The sequence below is a fragment of the Vombatus ursinus genome, unplaced genomic scaffold, assembly GCF_900497805.2.
Source record: "Vombatus ursinus unplaced genomic scaffold, bare-nosed wombat genome assembly UNPS02014812.1, whole genome shotgun sequence".
Lineage (NCBI taxonomy): Eukaryota > Metazoa > Chordata > Mammalia > Diprotodontia > Vombatidae > Vombatus > Vombatus ursinus.
The window spans coordinates 15,765,713-15,788,153 of NW_020954590.1; the positions used below are offsets into that span (position 1 = coordinate 15,765,713).

The following is a 22,441-nucleotide window of genomic DNA, read 5'->3' on the forward strand; positions in this document are numbered from 1 at the left end:
AAATAATTAGATTCCTTAAGAGTCTGGCCAATATGATGGAACGTTCTAATAAACCTTGTCTTTGACTGAAAAAAAAAAATTAGATATTTGCCAGTCTCATTCAACAGTGTTGCTAGGTGTCCCATGCATGGAGTTCAGGCAGAAAAATTGTTTAGAATGGTAAAGTACCTTGGTGAATAAAAGAATAGCACAATTTGAGGACATCATAAGACAATAGCTAGGGAGACAATATTTATTGTAAATTAGTAAGTAACATCTCACTAACCATTGTGTCTTCTAGGCAGTCCCAAATTTGTAATACCTTAAGTGGAAAATGACACCTACACACAAAGGCCTAGGAGATTACTTCCAGGATCCCTGGATCTGCTGCCATGGCTTCCATAGATAGGAATTCTAAATAAGCAGATTACAGATTAATTTTTGAAATAAAATCTGATTGTAAATTAGGAATTGCCTACATCAAAATTCATAGGGATGCCTTAATTCAGTAAATACATTTCATACTTACTATTTGCAAGGAACTAGATCAGGAGAAATAATAGCTAATATTTACATAATGCTTTAAGGTTCACAAAGCACTTTGCATACGTTACCTCATTTGATGCTCACAACAATCCTGGGAAGTATCTTTATCTCCATTTTATAGATGAAAAAACTGAAGCTGAAGTCAAGTGATTTGCCCAGGGTTACAGTGCTACTGAGTGTCTGGAGCAGAATTTGAATGTAAATCTCTCTTAACTCCCAGTCCAAGATTCTATCCATTCTACCATCCAGTACCATCTATAAGTGGCAATGGATAATACTTCCATACTTGGAGAGCTAGCTATGTGATGAAGTGGATAGAGTGCCAGACCTAAAGTCAGGTAGACTCATCTTCCTGAGTTCAAATTTGGCCCCAGACATTTACTATCTGTGACCTTGGGCAAGTCACTTAACCCTGTGTGCCTCAGTTTCCTCATCTGTAAAATGAATTGTAGAAGGAAATGGCAAATCACTCCAGTATCTTTTCCAAGAAAACCCCAAATGGGGTCAGGAAGGGTCTGACATGACTGAAATGACTTAAGAACAAACAACAACGACAATACTTCCAACTCTTAAGGATCCTTGATTTCATCAGGAGGGAACCCTCTTCACCAGCATAGGTCACAACTTTTCCATGCTACAATCCACAGTCTTTGTGAATGGCTGTGATTAAGGAAGTTTGTTAGCTGGTGAACAAATTCAAGTAGGCTTCCTAGACTTAAGGAAGTTGGTTTTCAAGTGATGTATTTCATATTTATAGACAGTTGCTACGCCAACTTGTCCCAGAACGTCTTCCCACTTATAGGAGCCTGTTGGAATTTGAATTCCATTAGCACAGACTTCAAGAGTTGAAGGTCACCTTCAGGCCATTATAGGGCATGAAAGTAGAACTCAAATGAAGGCTAGGGAAAATACTTGCACAGATAAAGCATGGATTTTGCATTACACTAGTAGAATAAGCCATAAATCATTATACAAATACATTACACAAAATAAAACACAAGTCCACAAAAGAATGAGGTATGATGGAAGGTCATAGAAGGAGGGTTGAGGCACAGATTTAGAGCCAGAAGGCACCTCAGGCAACATCTAATCCAAATTCCTCATTTTCCAAATTAAGAGACTATAGGCAAAGGAACCTAAGTGACTTTCCCAAGATCACATAGGTAATGATATTTTCTGACTAGAAATATCAGGAAAGGCTTTGTGTATGAGGCAAGAAAATAACGTATGGGTAGAATTTCAGTAGACAGAAGTGAAGGGTAGGGACAGGACACTTGTGGTGTGGGGTATGAGAGCACTTGACGCATGGAGTATGATGAACATTCTGGAACACAGCTGAAGGGTGAAGTACATAGTTGGAAAGTTAAGTGGGAATCCATTGAGGAAGGTGTTAAATACCATGCCTAGGTAAGCTCCTTGAGGTCAAGGAGTGTTTTATCTAAGTTTGTATCTTCACCAGCATCTTACAAAGTCTTTCTGAATAATTTTAGAATTAATTGGGTGATATGGGCGATGCTAGCAAAGGACCACCTAGCGTGGCGTGCTCACCTCAAAGAAAGTGCTGTGCTTTATGAGCAAAACAGAATTGCAGCAGCTCAAAAAAAATGAGATATACAAATTTAGAGAATCCACTCCAAACATTCACATGGACTATTTGTGCCCAACTTGTGGTAGAACCTTCTGAACTTGTATTGGTCTGATCAGCCACAGTTGAACACTGTAAATTGACTCTAACATAGTGATGTCATTTTGGTCCTCTTCTAGAATGAAGGACAGAAACCAACCAACAAAGTGCCCTATGCACGATAGGCCCTTAATAAGTAGTTACTGAATGAATGAATGTGTTTAGACTTTATTAATTTGACAATGGGTAGCCATTGCACGTTTTTGTACAAAAGAATGTTACATTGAGATTGGGGAAATGCCAATTTGTTGTTGTTGTTGTTCAGTCATTCAGTAGTGTCTAACTTCATGACCCCATGGCCCTTCTATCCATCACTATCTCTCAAAGTCTGTCCAAGCTCATGTTCATTGTTTCCATGACACTATCTATCTCATCCTCTGCCATCCACTTCTTTTCCAATGAATACCATCTTCTCATTATGTTACCAAAGTATTTAAGCTTCAGCTTCAGTATTTGACCTTGCAATAAATAGTCTGAATTAATCTCTTTAAGAATAGACTGATTTGATCTTCTTGATGTCTAAGAGACTCAAAATATTCTCTAACATGGCAATTTGAAAGCATTGTTTCCGTAACACCCAGCTTTCCTTGTCGTCAAATGCTCACCGCCATACATTGCTGCTGGAAAAACCATGGTTTTGACTATGCAGAACTTTGTCAGCAAGGTGGTCTCTGCTTTTTAGTATGCTGTCCAGATTTGCCATAGCTTTCCTTCCAAGGAACAAGTCTCTTTTAATTTCATAGCTGCATTTACCATCTGCAGTGATATTTTGTTTTGTTTTGTTTTTTGTTTTTGGAGGCAATCAGGGCTAAGTGCCCAAGGTCACACAGCTAGTAAGTGTCTGAGGCTGGACTTGAACTCAAGTCCTCCAGACCAGTACTCTATCCACTGTGCAACCTAGCTGCTCTTCATCTTCAGTGATCTTTGAACTCAATAATATAAAATCTGACACTGCTTCCATTTCTTCTCCTTCTGTTTTCGAGGAAGTGATGCGACCAGTTGCCCAGATCTTAGTTATTTTGATGTTAAGCTTCAAGTCAGCTTTTACACTCTGTTCTTTCACCTTCATCAAGAGGCTTCTTAATTCTTCCTCACTTTCTGCCATCAGAGTTGATACCAACTTCCTTAAAATTAAGAACCCATATCATAAAGGGCTGCATGTAAAATGTCACAGAAATTGCTTTATCAAAGTATTGTAAAGAAAGTGCCTCCAAAGATGGAAACTAGAAGGCATGGTTACTAATTCCTGTAGTTCCGTAGGGAAGTAATAATGACATTTTTCTTCACCTTCCAAAAAGGAAACATCATTTGTAGAGTTGTTTTTCTTTTTTCCTTTTCCTTTTGACACTATTTTGTAACTAAATGTAACTAAATGACCAAAAGTCAAAATTTGTAGGTGCTCAGAAAGTGTTATCAAAAGACTACGTGGTGATAGGTATAATAGTAAGTTCTAAATGGTTTGAACTATGTCTAGAAAGTTCAGGAAGAGCAACAAAGGCCATTCTTAGGCTTGACTCATGCATAGGATGAGAAAGCCATTGCTGTGCCTCCCCTACAAAAGGTCTTACCTCTCACCCATCCCTCCTTCAATCTCCTGTTGTAACTTAGAAATAGGAGGTAAGCTATAGTGGCTGAATATAAAGGCACGTTGCTCTGCCCAGCAGCTCAGCAGTTGAGTGGCAGTAAGACTATAAGTACCTTCCTTCCTTCATTTCTCAATCATTTATTAAAAACCCTCTTCAGTACAAAATCCATCATGTAATATACTAGGGACTGAGAAGATACAAATATCACTCTACTTCTCAGTCTGTAATATTTCCACTTCCAGGAGGTTCATAAAAGTCATTTTTCATATTTTCTTATCTATCTAAAAATGTCTAATTCCCTACCCTTTCACAGTACCTGAATTAGCTGTTCTAATAGAGGCAATGTTGCATGCTAAAAAGATAACTCACTGGAATCAGATGGCTTGGTATAGGTTCAGCACTGCCACTCACTAGCTGTTTGGCTTTGGGCAAGTTGCCTAACTTCTCTGAATCTGCTTTCTCATCTGTGAAATGGGGTGAATAATTCCTGCCCTACCTACCACACAAGGTTGCTCTGAAGAACAAATAAGGCAATGGATCTGAAAACCCTTAACAAAATACAACAGGCTAATACAAACTGAAGGTATTCACGTCATCTACAGGGGCCTATTTTTAGGTGTCCCTAGTAACCAGGCAGTTTTCTATTTCTGTGAGTTGATTGAGGAATTCTTCAATAGACTATGAAGTCCTCCAAATTCCAGCTTCTTTTGTCCTTGCTTATGACCTCTGGCCCCAGATTCAGAGTCTTCGAATAGCCTTCCTCTACATTTAGCACAACTGAACCCTAAATTTCAAAGGCTTTTTTAGTATTGACATCAGGAGTTAATGTTATCACTGGATCACTGCTTTTCTACTTCTTTTTCCGCCATCAATAACAAAGGTGGTGCCTGTACTATTAGATTGGTTAAACTTCAAGGTAAGCCAACTGGCCTTTCTTTTAGACCCATCATCATAAGGAACTTAGTGCCAGAGCCAACATCCAAGGATGTAACCTTAATCTCTCATTCTTTATTTGTTTTTATTCACTCTGTTTTCTTGCTGTTTTCCCCCCATTTGATGCTAACTGTCTTTGCTTAAAGGTTAAGCATAGTTTCTCTGCTCCCTCATTCCCCCCCTCCCATTCTTTGATCCCACATTGAAATTAGAATCCTGGATTTGTGACGTCACGCCGGATCATTTCCACATGGCTTCACCCATGGATCAAAAAAGAAGGTAAAGCTAATGTGTTCTTAAGAAAGTTGATTTTTCAATGAGGAGGAGAGTTTAGAATAATATACAATAATAGGACAGAGGACATAAAATAACTACAGGAAAAGTCAGTTGGGTTTTTTTTTCTCAAAATAAAGCATCTTTGAGCAATGCCACCAATGTATAAAAAAATTGAATTTTAAGGTATTCATGTAGCATTCTAATATCCAAACATCAAAAGTTTTTGTTCCATTAGAAAATTCAAACCCAAGATATTTGGAATGGATTTAGAATTTCGAAAAGTAAGCTCTAATGACAACCTTCACAGACAAAAGGAAAAAGAATAGTCAGTTATGTAGCTTCATACTCCCATTTTCTCTGGTACATTAGTTAGGTGGCATTTTGGCCTGAGCCAAATAAAAGGGCAAAGGTTATAGAATGCAAGGCTGGGGAAGCCAGAATAGGACCACTAGGACAATGGTAGGGAAATTCAGGCCATCAGCTCTGAATAGATAGAGATTATACATGTGAAATTGACAAGCAACAACAGCATGTCACTTTAAGAAGGGCCAGGAAATGAACTCAATCCACTGTTTCTATTTACTGTATAAGAGTGACAAATGGTGCATAGAGTTATTCAGGATTGACAGAGACATCTCTTCATTATTTTACAATTATAATAATGTTCAGTTGTGACTTGACATAGCATTTTATGCAACATAATAGTGAAAGGAGTGCTTTGGTGGTGGTGAGAACACAGGCAATTCAGTGGATATTTAGAAAGTCACTCTGATATTGACTTCTTCAAGAGTTAAGTTCTGAAGAATTCACATCTTATGATGAATGTAATTTTATCAGTAGCCCCATGATCATATATTTATTTGCACTAATTAAAATGCTTTAAAGCACATGCATAAAAGATGTATTATTCAAAACATAGGCCATACTCCTAAAATAAGATCTCTTTGAAAAGAAAATGATATATAGACATACAGTGAAAAACAGCACTGATTATAAGTTGTATTCAGGTTTTATGCAATCTAAATTTCAGAAAAAAAGATGCCATCCACCAAATATTATACAATATTTCTTTAACCAAACCTACTGAATATATGATCACCATCAACTTAATTTCTTTTGACTGTAGGTCAGCAGAGAACTAGGGCAATGTACATATCCCTGGAGCTTACTGGACATTTCCATCATCTCAAACTTAACATGTCCAAAAATGAAATCATCTTCCTCTCCAAAAATAGTTCCCCTTCTCTACTTCCCTACCTGTCACATACGTTTAGGGTTGAAAGGACCCTCACAACTCAACCATCTCCTTTTATAGAAACTGGGACCCAGAAGGTCAAATGATCTGCTCAAGTCCCCACAGCTAGGTAGTAGAACTAGGCTCAAAATCTTGAATTCATAGAAACAGAGGCTATTGCAGCTACAAGAAACCTTACAGAATATCTGACCCAAATCCCTGATTTTATGATGAAGAAACTGAGGTTCAGAGAGAAGTGACTTATCCAGTGTTCCTGCCTGGCTAGTGGTGGAGCTACCATTACAATCCAGTTTTTCTGACTCCAGGTCCAATTTTCTTTCCACTACACCATCTCACTGATGTCTTTGACTCATCCCTTTCAGTCATTCATTGCTATCTAGTCAGTTTCCAAGTCCAATAGAGGTTTCTCTTACATCGCTTTCATCTCCACTCTCATGTCAACACCCTAGTTCAGGCTTTCACCATCTCATTCCTAGATTACTACAATGATCTCACTGCAATGACCTCCCAACTGGCTTCCTGGACTTCAAACTATATCCTCTTTTCCATCAATATACCATGTATATAAATTGACATACACTAATCTTCCTTAACTATTGGTTTCATCATATCACTCCCTGGTTCAAAAATCGTCAATGCCTATAATTTCCCATTGCATAAAGTGTCAACTCTAACTTTCAAGACCATTTACATACTGTCTTATTGAACCCATTCAACTTTATTTCTCACTTATTCCCAACAGACACTTCTGTAGACAAGACAATCTCTTCATTTTTGCAAAAATATATCATGTCATATGCATTCTTAAGTGTTCCCTCCTATTTTTCCCTTACCTAGAATATCCCATTTTCCCCTTCTCCACCTTTTGAGATATTCATGTTTTTATTGACCATTTCATCCCCCATTGATTTTTACCACTATTCCCAACCTCCATATCAAAAAATCAGTACCATACTTAATACATTTAATTGTATTTAATGTATTTAATACATACATTTAATTGTAATCTATTCACTATGATCACTAATTGCTTTATGTTTGCAAGTTGTCTGAAACTAGGCTATGAGCTCCTCTTGGGCAAAGGCCAAGCTTTTAATTCTTTGGAACACTTGTAAATATAGATTAATAATAATAATAATAGTAACAACAACAATAGCTGGCATTTATGTTACACTTTAAAGATTGCCAGGCACATTAAATATATCTCATTTATTCTCAGAGCAACACTGCAAGGTAGATGATATTATTAGCCCAGTTTTACTGATGAGGAAACAGGCAGGCAAAAGTCAAATGTCTTACTGAGGATCACCCATTTACTAAGCATCTAAGGCAAGATTAGAAATCAGATTTTTCTTATTTCAAGACCAACACTCTATCTTATACTCTAATTGATTGGCTAAGTGGATGAATGAGATTTTATTGAAATCTGTGTATTAGTGATACATCCAATATAATGTCAGCTCCACAGACTTTGTGGTAGAGATGAGAGAGCCTATATTTTTACCCATTGCTCAACATGCTGAGTGTCCTTACTTCAAGGTATAGTATAAAGAGCTCAGAACTCAGAGTCCTTAGACTTGAGTTCAAATGCTGGCTTAGTTACCTATTACCTCTGTGATCTCAGGTAAGTAACTTCCTGGGTCTTGGTCTCCTAATCTGTAATATGAGGGGGTGGATTTCTAATACCTCTTCCTATGCTAGATCAATGATCCAGTGTACTTCTTTTCATTTTGTACAACTTTGGTAGAAAATTTTTCTTTATGGGAAGTCAACATCTGCCTTACCAATGCTCATACCCACTGATTCTAGTTCTCCCTCCTAGGGACAAGAGAAATAGGTCTGATTTCTCTGTTAACTGACAGCCCTTCAAGTATTTATATTTTTTTTTTCATTTTTAGGCAATTGGGACTAAGTGACTTGCCCAGGGTCACACAGCTAGTAAGTGTCAAGTGTTTGGTATGAAGCTGGATTTGAACTAAGGTCCTCCTGACTTCAGGGCTATTGCTCTATCCACTATGCCACCTAGCTGCCCCTCTTCAAGTATTTATAGATAGCCATCCCATCTACCCTAAATCTTCTCTTCTCCAAACTAAAATCTCCAGTTTCTTCAGTCTCATTATATGGCATGGTTTTGAGAGTCCTCGCCATCTTGAACATCTTCTTCAGATACCCATATTCCACTTTGCCAATGTCCTCCCTAAAATGTGGCATTTAGAACTGAACACAATACCTTAGATGTGCCTTGACCAAGACCCTCCTTCTGTTTGGCCCACAGGATTTCTCTATCTCGAATCACTTGGCTCCACCCAATTTTGTATTTGGAAAGAGAGAAGTAGAGAACTCAAGATAGACTTGTCTTTGGACTATCCTAGACAAAAGGAGGTAACTATTTCTGATGTCCAGATCCAAGATCTCAGATTCCTCTATTCATCTCTCCTGTAAAGAAATTCACAGGACTTCCAAGTTACTTCAGCCCCGAAGACAATTATAGCTTCAAATTAACATTTTTAAAAACATTTCAAACTTTACTGAGAACATTCTATCTATTTCATAGAATGGCATGGCCAAAGAATTCATCAACTAGTGATGATAGTCATCACTGCAGGTCCTCATCATTTCATGCCTTGGAATGATGGCAGTTAGGTAGTCCTGTGTATAGAGTACTGGGCCTGGAGTCAGGAAAATCTGAATTCAAATATGGCCTCAGACACTTACTAGCTGTGTAACCCTGGGCAAGTCACTTGACTTCTATTTCCATTAATTTTTTAAACTTTAAAATGAGGATAAGCAACTACTTTTCAGGGTCGATGTGAGGATCAAATGAGATATTTGTAAAGCATTTAGCACAATACCTGGAATTGTAGGTGCTAGATAAATGCTTATTCTCTTTTTCTTCCCTTACTGCGATAGCCTGCTAGTTGATCTCTCTACCTACCTCAGGTCTTTCCCCACTCCAAACCATCCTCCACTTGGCTGTCAAGTGATCTTCTTGAAGTGCAGATCTGCCCATGTCACCCCCAAGCCCCAACAAACTCTAATGGCTCCCTATTACCTACAGGATCAAATACCAAATGCTCTTTTTGGCTTTCAAAGCCGTTCAAGACCTGTCTCCTTCTCCTTACTTTTCTGGTCTTTTTACATCTTACCCCCATGCACTCTGATCCAACTATTCTGACCTCCTTGATAATACACTCATTGTTGTTCCTTGCATAAAATAGCATTTTTTCAATGATTGTCCCCAAAATTTTCTACATCATCATTTCCACCTTTTAGCTTTCCAGACTTCTTTCAAGTCTCAACTAAATTCCCACCTTCTACAAGAAATCTTTGCCAATCCCCCTTAATCTTGGTACCTCCCTCTGTTGATAATCTCCAATTTATCCTGTATACAGTTTCTTTGTACATAGTTGTTTGTATGCTGTCTCCCTCTCTAGATTGTGAGCTCCTTGAGAGCAGGGATTATCTTTTGCCTTACTTTTTATCCCCAGTGCTTAGCACAATTCTTGGTACATAGTCTATCGACTGACTGTACTTAGCTGATCTTATAGTAAACAGTTTGTCACTAGGAATATATTAATCAATCAATCAGTAATTAGGTACCTGCTAAATGTCAGGCACTGTTCTAGGCACAGGGAACATTACAAAATCAAAACAGTGCCTACCCTCAAGGAGTTTACATTCTATTAGGGAAGCAACATGTACACAAAAGTAAATACAAGTTACTTTTAAGGTAGTAGGTGGGACTAGCAACAGGCATATGGGTTGGGGGGGAGTGGAATCCTTATGTTAGAGGGAGCACTTAAGGTATACGCAAAGGTTTTTCAATTTGTTAGAACCCACCAAAGCTTTAATGCTGTAGGCAAAGCCTTCAGGATCCCAAGTAACCTACATACGATGAGGAGGGATCAGAGCAAGACTTTTGTGGAGAAAAATAGATAATCTTAGAATTACAGATTTAGAGCTAGAACCTCAGAGTTCATCTAATCCAATCTCCTCATTTTACCAATAAGGAACTAAAACCCAGAAATATGAAATCACTTGCTCCATGTCACAAGGTAGTAAGTAGTTGAGAAAGGGGTCTCACTCAGTTCCTCTGACTTCAAATTCAGCACTCTTTCCACTGTACCAATCCTATATTGCATCAAAACATGGTATAACAGAAGAGATAAATGTTATTAAATGACTTATCTTTTCAGGTTTCCCTATAATATGCAAAATGTCCCCTTTTTCTCCTAGAACTAATTATTGTAGTAATCTGTCATTATCAGAGAATGAATTGTACCACATGAATGAATTTTCCCAATAACTGAAGCTTATTTACCCTTTTAAGACAATTATCTAAAATGGATTATTCACTTCTTTGATTTCTTGAATAGGGAATATTGAACATAAGTTAGCCTTCTTTTGATGCAACAGGGACAACAAAGCAGAACTGCGGATTAAAGAAGAAAAGCCTTTTAGACCATACTTGTTATTTTATTGCAGTAAGGAATTCTCAGTGAAGAATCTTCCCTTATCAATGCAGATCAGTATCTTTACTCCAATTTATAGTCTTAAAGAGTTGCTTGGAACACAGAAAAGTATTTTATCCAGGGTCACAGAGTTGATATATATTAGAAGAGAGACTTGAACTCAGGTCTTCCTTACTCCAAGTTCTCTATTCATATGGCACCCTGTCTCCCACTGTATTAAGTATACAATGCTGTAATACAGTGATTTCCCTAAAGGCTAGTAAGGTTTCAATGCCCCAAATTAAAGGGATCCAGAATACTATGCTTTATGAGTTCTTGAGTCTGCTTTTTATAGTTCTTTAAAAAAAAATCTTGTAATTGTCCTTGTCTGTATCTAGCAATATCCCTGAACCAATCCTCATTCTATAATTTGCTGTTTCTTTTCTGCTTTGAGAAGCCAAATAAGAAAACTATATAAAATTACTCTTAAAATAAATTAATAAACTCTAGGTCGGGGTCTGATGATCCTTCTGTGATGTAGCTGTGTTATATTGGAGTGGTTACTGTAAACATACAGATGTTTATGGGTGGCATGGCTGTGATCTGAGGTCTGTCCCACCCTTTAGAGAGTGTAGAAGAAGCTATGTCTTTCTCAGCAGCAGGATAACTGCAATAGATAAAGTCTGGTACAGTCAAGACTGGGAAATCTCTCCTCTAACTTCCAAGAGGGATATCTGGCTAGAATTGTATCTGTCACCCCTCAGAGAGCAAAATACCATCTTTGACAGTGCAGTTTATAGGCACTTCATTTTTTTTTGCATTTTGATGCTTTTAAGTCAGAGACCACTAATAATTCATAAAATTATAGATTTAGAGCTAAAAAAAGGGCCTTAGAAACTATCTAGTTCAAACTCCTCATTTTACAGTTGAAGAAACTGTGGCCCAAAAGGACTCAATGACTTGTCCAACATCACAGATAGCAAGGGACAAAGTTAGTATAAATACATTAAAATTCATTTATACATGTATATATTATATAAATTATACAATGTATATGATAATAAATTATAAAATTCATTTATATTATTACTACATACAAGAAACTATTCTAAACACTTGAGATACAAAGATTTTTTCAAAAAAGTAGTAGTATCTGTCCTCAGGGAGCTTACATTCTACTGAGAAAACAGTATATGTGCACAGAAGAGAAAACATGAAGTAAATACAAAGTAATTTCATGACAGTGGGAGATATAACAAGTGAAAGAATTAGGAAAAGACTTATGTAGGAAGTGGCAGCTAAGTGGTCTTTTAAAAGCTCTGATTTCTAAGAGGCAAGGGTGAGGAGTAAGCATATTCCAAACAGCGCACACCATTGTGGCAGGAGATGGCCATTCTATGAATAGGAAACCTTAAATAGGCCAGTTTGACAGGAACAGAGAGTACATGTAGGTGAGTAATATAAAATGAGGTTTATGTCTTCAGCACTTTATAAGAGTTGTGTTCCATTTAAACTAAAATCAATATCCCACTGAGTTCTTTAGCATGGGATTTTGTCTGCATAGACATTGTGCAAAGGGGTTCTTTTATTGACTGATACTTCCAGGCTGGAGGATCCTTGAATTTTAGTCCAGGGCCTAATGTGTAGACAGCACACAATAACTATTCAATAAAACCATCACTTAAAGGTAATAGCAAACTTAGGTTATTCTTTTTAAAAATATCACTTTCAGGGGCATTGAAATCCAAATCTGATAACTCATCCATTTGGAAGGTTAAAAAAAAATCCAGTCATTTTAAGCCTAAATCAATTGGACCCTTTGATAGCTGTCAATCTGTGACACATAGTAACTTCTGCTGTCAGGGGCCCCGTAGAAGCTTTTCTCTAGAAATAAAATCCCTGAGAATTCAACTCGATGATTTGTTTGCTTTAAAAACAAAACAACACCTGATGGGTTCAAACAGTCATTGGGCCAGGGGCTGCTAAGAGACTTGGTCAAATAACAAAGCCCACTGAAGCTCCTAGTTCAGATATATATATATATATGTATATATATGTGTGTGTGTGTGTGTGTGTGTGTGTGTGTGTATGTATGTATGTATGTATGTATGTATGTATGTATATATGTATATAAAGGATGGAATCCAGAAATGGTAGAGAAATGAAAGTCTCTTTTTCCATGCAATAAAGAAAAAAAAGCATGCTAAGCACTGTTTTTTTTTTCCAGTTAGGTAATCCGTAAAACCAGCAATCAGCCTCAATTAATTTCCTAAATAGATTGGAAAGCAGTATAATAAATATGGAAGACACCATAGCAAATTAACTTTTTTTAGGATTCTCAGCCCATTCATTTTTAAGTGGCCTGGGAAAAAATTATAGGCATCATTTAAAAAGGCTGTTTAAAGTCCCTAAATTTACCCTTTGGCTGCCTTTAAATCTAATTTCTAATCCCATAATTGAGTTCACAGTAGTTTAAACTGTTATCAAACATCTTTGGGGGATTATAACTCATTTCTGGTTCAAATGACACATCAAAAAACTCTGAATAGTGTTGTCCTGAGCAAGAAATGCAAGGTCCTTTAGACTCCCCTGGGTTTAATTAAAAGAGTTGGAAAGGACTGATTGAAAATGGTATTTAATGATTACCAAGGGGTTGTTCACCTATATTTTAAAAAATTAAACACATATGGCTATTATGCCATAAAGATGAAGAGATTGGAAGAAGTAGGTTAGGCTCCAGCATCAAGACCAGGGTGAATGCGAGTGTATACAACTGGTAGGTAGGTATATTTTTACAGTTTCATTGTTATTTAATGGTTATTGTGGACCTCCGATGCTGTAGGTCTTCTTTAGTTCTACACAGAACCAAAAGGAATCAAGGATCCTGAAAAACTTCAGGGAGCCAGATTCTCATTTCTGATCCTTCTCCAGGAGTGTTTTCCAATAGTTTCCTCTGTTCTTTTATTTTAAGAAAGGGAATAGATATCCAACACCCTGGAGCTCACCGCAGCGGTTCTAAAACCTCCTGTAATCCCATAGAAAGCTGAGCAAGATTTGTTAGACTCAAGGTAAGTTGTAAGAGGCAGTGCCATTCTAAAATGTTCACTAATGGGCATTATGGAACCAGGTCAGGAAGGATTGATTAAGTATGGAGGGCATTATTTTAGGGCTAGAAGAAGAAATGGAAAGTTTTTGTTTGTTTGGTTTTAAATAATGTCACATCTATCCATCCCATGGAAAGATGTTCCTAAAAGCAAGTCTGGTAGTAGAAATTGGAATGAAATGTATAACTCTAAAGTAAAAGTAGAAAAGTTGAGAACTTTCTGCTTAAACTTTTTTCCTAAAGGCATTTTGAAGCCCACTGGTGTCTTTTAAAGTCTGCTTTAGTCAGTTTTCACAAGTAAAAAATATTGACAGTTTTGCAGGAACCTTAAGGTTTTCTTTGACATTGTAATTGATGGAAGTGGTTGCAATTAAATCATTATCTGGAGATGGCTATGATGCAAAGCACGAAGGAAATGGCCCACCGAGCTCTTTTGACTTCACAGTCCCACGTGTTTACACTTGGAATCAAAGCTTTTGTTAAGTGAAACTAGCAAGGTCTGTTTAGCATAAGAAAGAGTTAACCCCAGCTCTGGTGTCTTATTTTTAAGAAAGGAGTTTGTTGGGTAATACAGACCAAATGATCTCCTTTTAAAAGCCACTGCAAAAATATTATGACTGCTATTTCAATAGTCATATCAGGAAATTTACCTGATTCAAATAGAAATCAAGGTCATCAAAATAACAAGCAAACTTTTATTACCATCATGGGGAGGTGGGGGAAGACCTAGGGTTTTCTATTTTACTGTTTCTTTACATATTCTAGTATGAAGGGATTTAAGAATAAGGTATTCTAGTGTAATGATAGGCTAATAATGTTGATTCATTTTGAGGTTTTTCTAAAAGAAAATCCAAGCTTTTATTTAGTTCATAGACATGGCCCAAGCTACTATAGAAGTCAACAAGGATTTTTGTGCATTTAAAGTGTAAATTATATTTATTTTATTCAGGGAAGTGAACTTTTTTTATGAACATCTGTGGGCTTTAGTTTCTTAGGAAGACCCTGATACCAAAAGGTATGAGCATCCAGCTGTTTTCCATCTGCTTCCCAGAAAATGTTACTCAAATACTTTGAACTGGAAGCACATTCCGTTCCTTAGTGTGTCAAAGGAAAGATAGTTCCTGGTACTATATCCATCATGATACATCACCCAATTAATCGAACTGAACTTGATCAGCAAGACCATCAATTCCTAAGAAAGGAGCTACAGAAAACTGTTTTCATAAATTGCCTCCACAAATGACAGCGTTGTCATGGAAGGAGGGTTGGATTTTGAAGACCTGGGTTCAAATTCTGACTACACTGTTTTGTGACTGGGCAAGTCATTTAATGTGGACCTTGATATCCCTGTCTGTCAAAAGATTTTAGATTGGACACAGGTTGAGGTCCCTTCTACCTCTCCATCAGAAGAGATTTGGAGGAAAAGAACCTTAAAAGTTGAATCTAGAATGGTAGCCCATCTGAGAAAGGAAACTACAACAGTCTTCATTATCAAATAATGATAATTAAGAAGCATCACCAGGTAGCATTGTTTTGAACAGGTTGAATCCATTTTTACTTCAACCATTATATTGTTTTTCTCTTCTGTTACCAGTATTTTACCTGGTGAAAGTTTGTTTTCTAGCCTTACACCTTCTATTTCTCCCAGTTGGCTGAGTCCAGGTACCACTCTTCATTTTTCAAGGAATTTCAGATGAGCTGAGTGAAGTCCCTTCAAACTGCCCCACCCCAGCTGCTAGATCATAGAGAGTCCTTTACCCAATTCCATTAAGCCTTAATTGCTATGAAGATCTGCCAAAATGGCAGGCCTTGGGCATTAGGCAAATTATTTAAATGTATTCTCAACTCTGCCACTTAATAAATGTGTGTAACCTTTAAGAATCAATTTAACAAGCATCAATTAAGTGCCTACCATATGTCAGGCACCATGCTTGGTGTTCAGAATGCAAAGACAGAATGACTCATTCCCTGCCCTCAAAGAGCTTTCATTCTACTGGAAATAGGGAGTAAGGGCAATATGTACACAGATAAGTAAGTACAAAATAAATTTTTGAAAAATTAGAAAGCACATGAGAGAGGGGCACTAATTACTATGGGAAGGCCTCTTTAAAAAAAATAGGATTTGAGCTAAGCCATGAAGGGAGTTAGAGGTGGGCTAAAATTTTCTAATCTATAAAATAAGGGAATTGGACTAAACGACCTCTAGGATCCTTTCTAGCTCTAAGACTAAAATCATATGGTCTTATGAATTTCTATTCAGCATGAAACCAAAATGTCTCTTACAGTTTATATAACATTTATCCAGGTTAGTTAATCCAGAACCCCAAATTCTGTTTTTTAGAAGAAATAAATTTGATGACCTTATAGTTAAGAAAGTTGGATAACTCATTCCTTGGGCCTTACCCCACTTTTAGAAATACTTCCAAGTCAGGAAGTTTCCCTTGGCTGCATTTGGCCATTCTAATGGTCATTGGTCATGATTAGCACTTACTTAACAATCATCTCATTCTAAGCTTATTTACATACGAAAGTGGAATGCAAAGAGCTTTTTGCTACCCTCTGTTTTCTACATGTGAATGTCCTGTTCTCAAATAACTTTTCACATCTCTTAAAAACAAAAATAAAATCTTAGAGCTTACAGTTTAAGAGACTATCTGCATTTCTCAAGGTCTTTCTACTTAATTTTCATTTGGTTGTTGGATGAGAGGTATTTAGAGGTAATAATAATAATATTTCTATAGCATTGTTATAGGAACTATACAATTATTATCTCATTTGAGCCTCACAACAACCCTACAGGGAAGATGCTAATATTATTCCCATTGTTATTGTCATTTTTTTTCAGTTGTTTAGTCCTGTTCAACCCTTCATGATCCCATTTGAGGTTTTCTTAGCAAAGATACTGGAATGGCTTGGTCAGTGGATTAAGGCAAACAGAGGCTAAGTGACTTGCCCAGAGTCACATAACTAGTTAGTATCTAAGGTTAGACTTGAACCCAAGTCTTCTTTACTCTAGGCTCAGAGCTCAACTCACTGTGCCACTTAGCTGCCCCAAGCAATATGATATAATCAAACTATTAAATTGGAGAAGAGATCAGAATACCATTTGTGGTTTCACTGAAAATTGAGACATCAAACTTGTCCTCTTTAGCTTTCATTTTACTTATTTGTAAAGTGAATAGGTTGAATTGTCTCTACAGGCCTTCAAACTAACTTCTAACTCTAAAATTATTTTCTAGTCTCTTAACAAGCTAGATTTTTTTTGTAACTCCCCTCTATGATATTTATGTGTGCTTGGAAATACACATGCATTGCAGCTATTGTACTCACAGATTTTTTTCATTGGCTCCCCAGCTGGAACTGACATGAGCTTATATGCACATTATCTAAATCCTCACTTTCTTCTCACTCAGTGCCTTCCACTTCCTACTTTACTCCATGCTGCCCTCCAGGAAAACAGAAGCATTTGCTTGTCCCCTGAGAATTTATTTGAAGACAGAGATTCCCATTAATGCAGAATAGATATAAGGAAAGATATATGGTATTGTTTTTGATTAAGGTTCCTTGCCTGATTAGTACCAGGCCAGTCAGTCTATAACCCAGTCTATAACCCTCTTGATTTTTTTTTTTTTGTGCTTATTTTTGGTTGTGGGCAATTGGGGTAAAGTTCATTTGACTTTTTGGGGAATGTAGCCATGCAGCTTTTTTCACCATATTCTGTGATACTTTTTCAAGAGAACTTCAACCCTACAAAATAAATGACATCTGTGAAGGCTGCTACCACTAGCATCCAAGCAACTCACAACAATGCAGGGCCATCTTCCCCAGGGTGGGAGACAGTGCCATTGACCATGATAATGTCATGCATTACTATAAGTGAAAGGTTGTTCCACCTCCCCCTTGGGCTTATACTTGGTTCTATTTTAGGGAGAAAAGAAAGCTTATTTGGAGAAAGAATGGGAAAGGACTTCTTGAAGCTATGTAGGACAGAAGAATTGAAGGTCTCAGGGGTTCTGCATTGTGAGATTTATTATATACCTACAGCTGTCCTATGATGTGGTGGCAATAGGGGTGATTGTTATACATGTTTCTAGTGCCATGGGAATATAGATATCATTTGTCTTTAGACAGATACAAAGGCAATCAGTTGTGCAGCCACCAGGAATGTAAGCATTGAAGGAGAAAAATGAATCCTTACATGGAATGTTACAGATTCCCACACCCTGTCAGATGGAGCTCAGTTGGTCAGAATATTTTGTAAGATATCTACTTCTTTATTTCCACGTACCATTGGAGGTCAGCTCATCTCTTTCATTGGCCTTGACTGGAGCTTACTCTCAATTTTCTTTTTTCTGAGTCATGTCACAAGTGCAGAAGGTGACTGACTCAGAAATTCATAATTTTGTAGGTTTAGAGTTAGTAGTGACTTTAAAGTCTTCTAGTTCTATCCCCAAATCCCAGAATTTGAGAATTGAAAGGACTCTTAGTATCTATCTAGTCCAATCCATCCTTGAAAGGTATCTCCAATATCACATACCTGTTGAGGGTAAACCAACCACCTCTCTAAGCATCCCATGGCCTCATTTTACAGATGAGGAAACTGAGGCCTAGGGAGGTAAGAGAATTGCCTAAACTTATTCAGTACTTGGAAGAATTAGAATTCAAATCCAGGTCCTCTGATTTCAAATTTAGCACCTGCCCTCTACCTCATCCTTCTAACTATGAGAGGAGAAAGCTTCCATTCCTCCACAACATGCTAATATTTAACACTCACAGCACAAAAGACATTCTGGCTTCCAAGCTTCTGGCACCTTTTCAATTCTTCCTAAGCATTGGATGGTTTACCTCAAAATATTACTGTAATGAAATTGAGCTGGGTCCAAAGATGTAAAGTCAGCACAAATTATGAGAGCCTATGGCTTGCTGCATTCTCACAGTTAGGAACATTGACTGAAGTCTCCACTCCCTCCCCCTCGACTTTGGCCTACTCTTCACTGGGGACCATCAGCTCAGGCTCACCCACCAGCCCTGCTGTGTGACAGGGCCCGGCCTTGATGCTGTCGATTCCAGTTACCTCCCTCCCACTGTCTGGTGTGGTAAGCTCTCCTCAGACTGGCTGATCATTTGTTTACTGTGCTCAAGTTGGGATTCCTGGCCAACTGGCAGCTCTTGGTGGGGGAAAAGAACCACAGTTTCTTAAGTGCATTAAATCTTCATGTTAGCCCCCCTAGCTTGGTAACCCTTCATGGGGGCTTTGTTCTCTTTTTTCCAAGCATGACAAACAAGTGGTTTTTCTTTTTTCACTTTAATGGTCCTGCAACAAAAAGGAGCCGGCCCAGGCTTTCTGAGGAAGCTGATAGGTGTTCCTGTTTAATGAGCTTTTTATTATACTGTATTGGCTCCTCTGAAAAGAAATTACTAGCAGCAAACAGCTGATAATGGAGCGAGCCCGGGAGAAACAATAACCGAGAGGGGGAAACATTAGTGTAGCAGCAGATGCGGGCAGCTTAGGTTGGGGACTGGATCCCACCCCAGGCTGCCCTGGTCCCCCCCCCCCATTATGTGCGCCATAAAGTGAGCGTGTGCGCGCGCCCCTGGGGTGGAAGGAGGGGGACAGCAAGAGATGGAACTAGAGATTCAGCCACGCTGCCATCTGCGAAGGGAGAAGGGCCCTGGGTTCAGTCTAGACAAAGATGAGCGCAGCTCTGAGTAGGGGGTTTTACAAGGGGTTGGTCGGTTACCATGGAAACTAATTGGAGCTAATAAGCAAAGGGACATTTTAACTGTGGGAACTGAATAGAAGCGGCTATTTTTCAATATCCCCGTTACCCACCATCAATCTTTCATTTTCGGAGTGCCCTTACTTAATTCTGATGATGTTGTACCCTTCCGCTCTGTTGGGAGTTCACACACACACACACACACACACACACACACACACACAGTCTGACACCCTCCTCCCTACCGCACCCCCACCCCCACCCCCACTGCCCACTGCCCACCCCGCACCATGTAAGACTGTAAACTCGCGAGCGTCATCTTGGAGGAGGCATTCGATTTTAGGTGCAGTTCTTTCAACACAGCATCCATTTCAACCTTTTTTTTTTCTTAAAAAATAAACTGTTTGCAGATGGCCAGGAGAAAGGAGGGGAGGTAATGGAAAATTCTTAACTTTGAGACTGACACTTCGACGGAGAAAGAGAACTGGCTCCAGGCTGAAGAAAGAGGCTGGGAAGTGATCCTGCAGCACCAGCTTCAGGTTTTTGTCTGGCCTTTCTTTCCCTTACTCGAACGCTTCAGAGCTGAAAGAAAAAAGTTCAGTACAGGAAACAATCTGTGGATTTAGTGAGCTAAGTTAGGGTTCCTCAGATTTAAATTGGAATTTTAAATCTAAAAACATCATTGAAGTTTTTTCAAAGAAAAACATTTTAAAGAATGCCCTATGATGCCTTGTGCCCAAGTCTTTCCGCAAAGAACACACTTTGTCAATTGTTAGTAACACAATTATGAGAAATAACATGTTGATTCTGCATTTTTCACAGTTCCTTGAAATCAATTTTTGCAATTCCACATCAAGACTGAAGATCCGAACCACCTTACCAGTGTCTCCTGGGTGTTTCAGACTTGCAAAGTTAGAACTATCCAGGGTCTTTCCAATAGTGGCAATATTTGCCACTATTAAAATCTTAAAATATCCAAGGGAAACTAGTTTCGTCCCAATCTTGCCACTTGCCATTGTTGGAAAATATTGCTGTGTTTGATTGTTTTTCTGGATTTAGTAGATTAGGGAGTAGTGCTATAGTGAACACACGACATTGTCTGAAACAGACACCATATAATCACTTCTGGGAAGAATTTGAACAAACGTAATCAGGACTCTAACTCCCCCCACCCCCACAGTACTATGATTTAGCTATGGGAACCAACTGGACACAAATTATAGCTTTCTCATTCTAGGTTTCAGAATATAGTAGTAATAGTCATTTTAAAATGTACTGCAACAGCATATATAAGTTACGAAAAATAAACAAGTCAGTCTTCTTTAGACAGCAAAACAATCCCCCTTTTCTGTCAGTGCTCCCTGCATGAAATAGATGTCTACACTGACAAATCCCTCCCCCCCATCCCATTTAGCACTTTGGGCAAGTTTATGACAATTCTCTGCCTTCCCACTCCCACTTCCAAGAATTCAAAAGGTGTCAAGATGTAAAACATCAGTGCTACAAACATAGTCAAGGAGGTTGAGAACAATGAAAATTGCTCTCTATTTTCCCTGTAGTAGTAACCAAAAACCTTGGAAAGCTGTGAAATCAGAAAAGGGGAGATTTTCTGCAATTAACTTGTTAGCAGATCTCTTTTTAAAGTACTAGAAGAAGTAGAGCCATATATGGCTCTGGCTGCCATCAAGACAATTAGGTCTTAAAACTCACAGCTCACAGAGCTACAAAAATGAATGCAAGAAGGAGGGGCATAGAAATGATCAAAAATTGAAAACATTTCAAAGAGAAATTGTTAATGAGCTGTTTGAACTGTATGGGCATTATAAGTGCAATTAGCTGGAAGCCAATAAAAATAATCAATCACAGAGTGAGCCCAGCACTCTTGGAGCAAAAGCTTTTTACAAAGAGATGTCTGTGAAAGAAGCAAATGATAAAAAGCAGCCTTTATCTCCAAGGGTGGAAAAGATACTATTTTGCATGTGTAGAAATGAAAATGATGTTCATTTACTATTTGGAAAACACAGTCTGTGCTTAACAGTACAGACCTGTATGTAGGAAGAGAGATTTGTACTTTTAGCACCCCTGCCCCCCCCACGCCACCCCCTTTCCTCTCAGGAATGTTGGAGGCAGTCCCAGTTTAATCAGAGAAAGGTCGGGGTTTGGATTTCAAAATACAGATGTCACATTTCAGTGCAAATGACTCCTACATTAGCTTTATCAGTGTGTCCAGATGAATCTTTTATCTCCGACAGAGAAAAGTGCCTCACTGAGGAGATTGCCCCAAATAGACCAGCAATAAAAGACTGTTAGGGGTTTTCTCTTGCTTCTGTGCATCCTACTCTGGGACCCAGTGGTCCCTCGGGAATATAAGGAGTTGTGAAAAGTAACACAACTGGTCACCAGAATAATTCACTCCCTCTACCTTCTCTTTAGCACCTCCCACTTCTACTCTTTTTATAGCCCTCCTTTCTCTCTCCAAATCTCAGGTTACTTTGCTGAGAGTTCTCAGACCTATAGTTTCTGTCCTAGTCTCAGCCTCCAATCCTTAAGAGACACTCAGCCCCAGCAATTGGATTGGGCAGCCTTTCTTGACACACCACTGTGCTGAGTGCTTGAGGACGTGTTTCAACAGATGGTTGGGGTTAGTGTGTGTCATCACATTCGAGTGGGGATTAAGAGAAGGAAGACTGCCTTGCTGGAGCTGTGTGGTCTTCTCCAAGTGTGAGTTGCAAGCAATAGAACTCTAGCTTTTGGAAGAAGGCGAGGAATTCATTTCCAGCAGCTCCAAGAAAAGCAGTTTGTTCAGGTAAAGTAAAAGACTACGGATGCCTTTTCCCCCCTAGCATAGTTTTGAATGGAATGCTAGCGCAGCACACTTGTCAAGCCAGTTGCTACGGTCTTATCAATG

The 22,441-nt window shown here is 38.4% G+C and overlaps 1 protein-coding gene across 5 annotated transcripts in view; it reads left to right on the plus strand.

Moving 5' to 3' along the window:
* LOC114053869 (extracellular sulfatase Sulf-1) overlaps positions 1–22,441 on the plus strand; it is a 287,381-nt gene that overhangs the window by 61,178 nt on the left and 203,762 nt on the right. For 4 of the 5 annotated variants that reach the window (XM_027876971.1, XM_027876969.1, XM_027876970.1 and 1 more), the window contains exon 1: positions 22,037–22,339. The exons of the other annotated variant lie outside the window; for it this stretch is intronic. The gene's annotated coding sequence lies outside the window, so the exon portion shown is untranslated. Of the gene's footprint in view, positions 1–22,036; positions 22,340–22,441 lie in introns of those variants that run through there. 5 annotated transcript variants of the gene reach the window in all.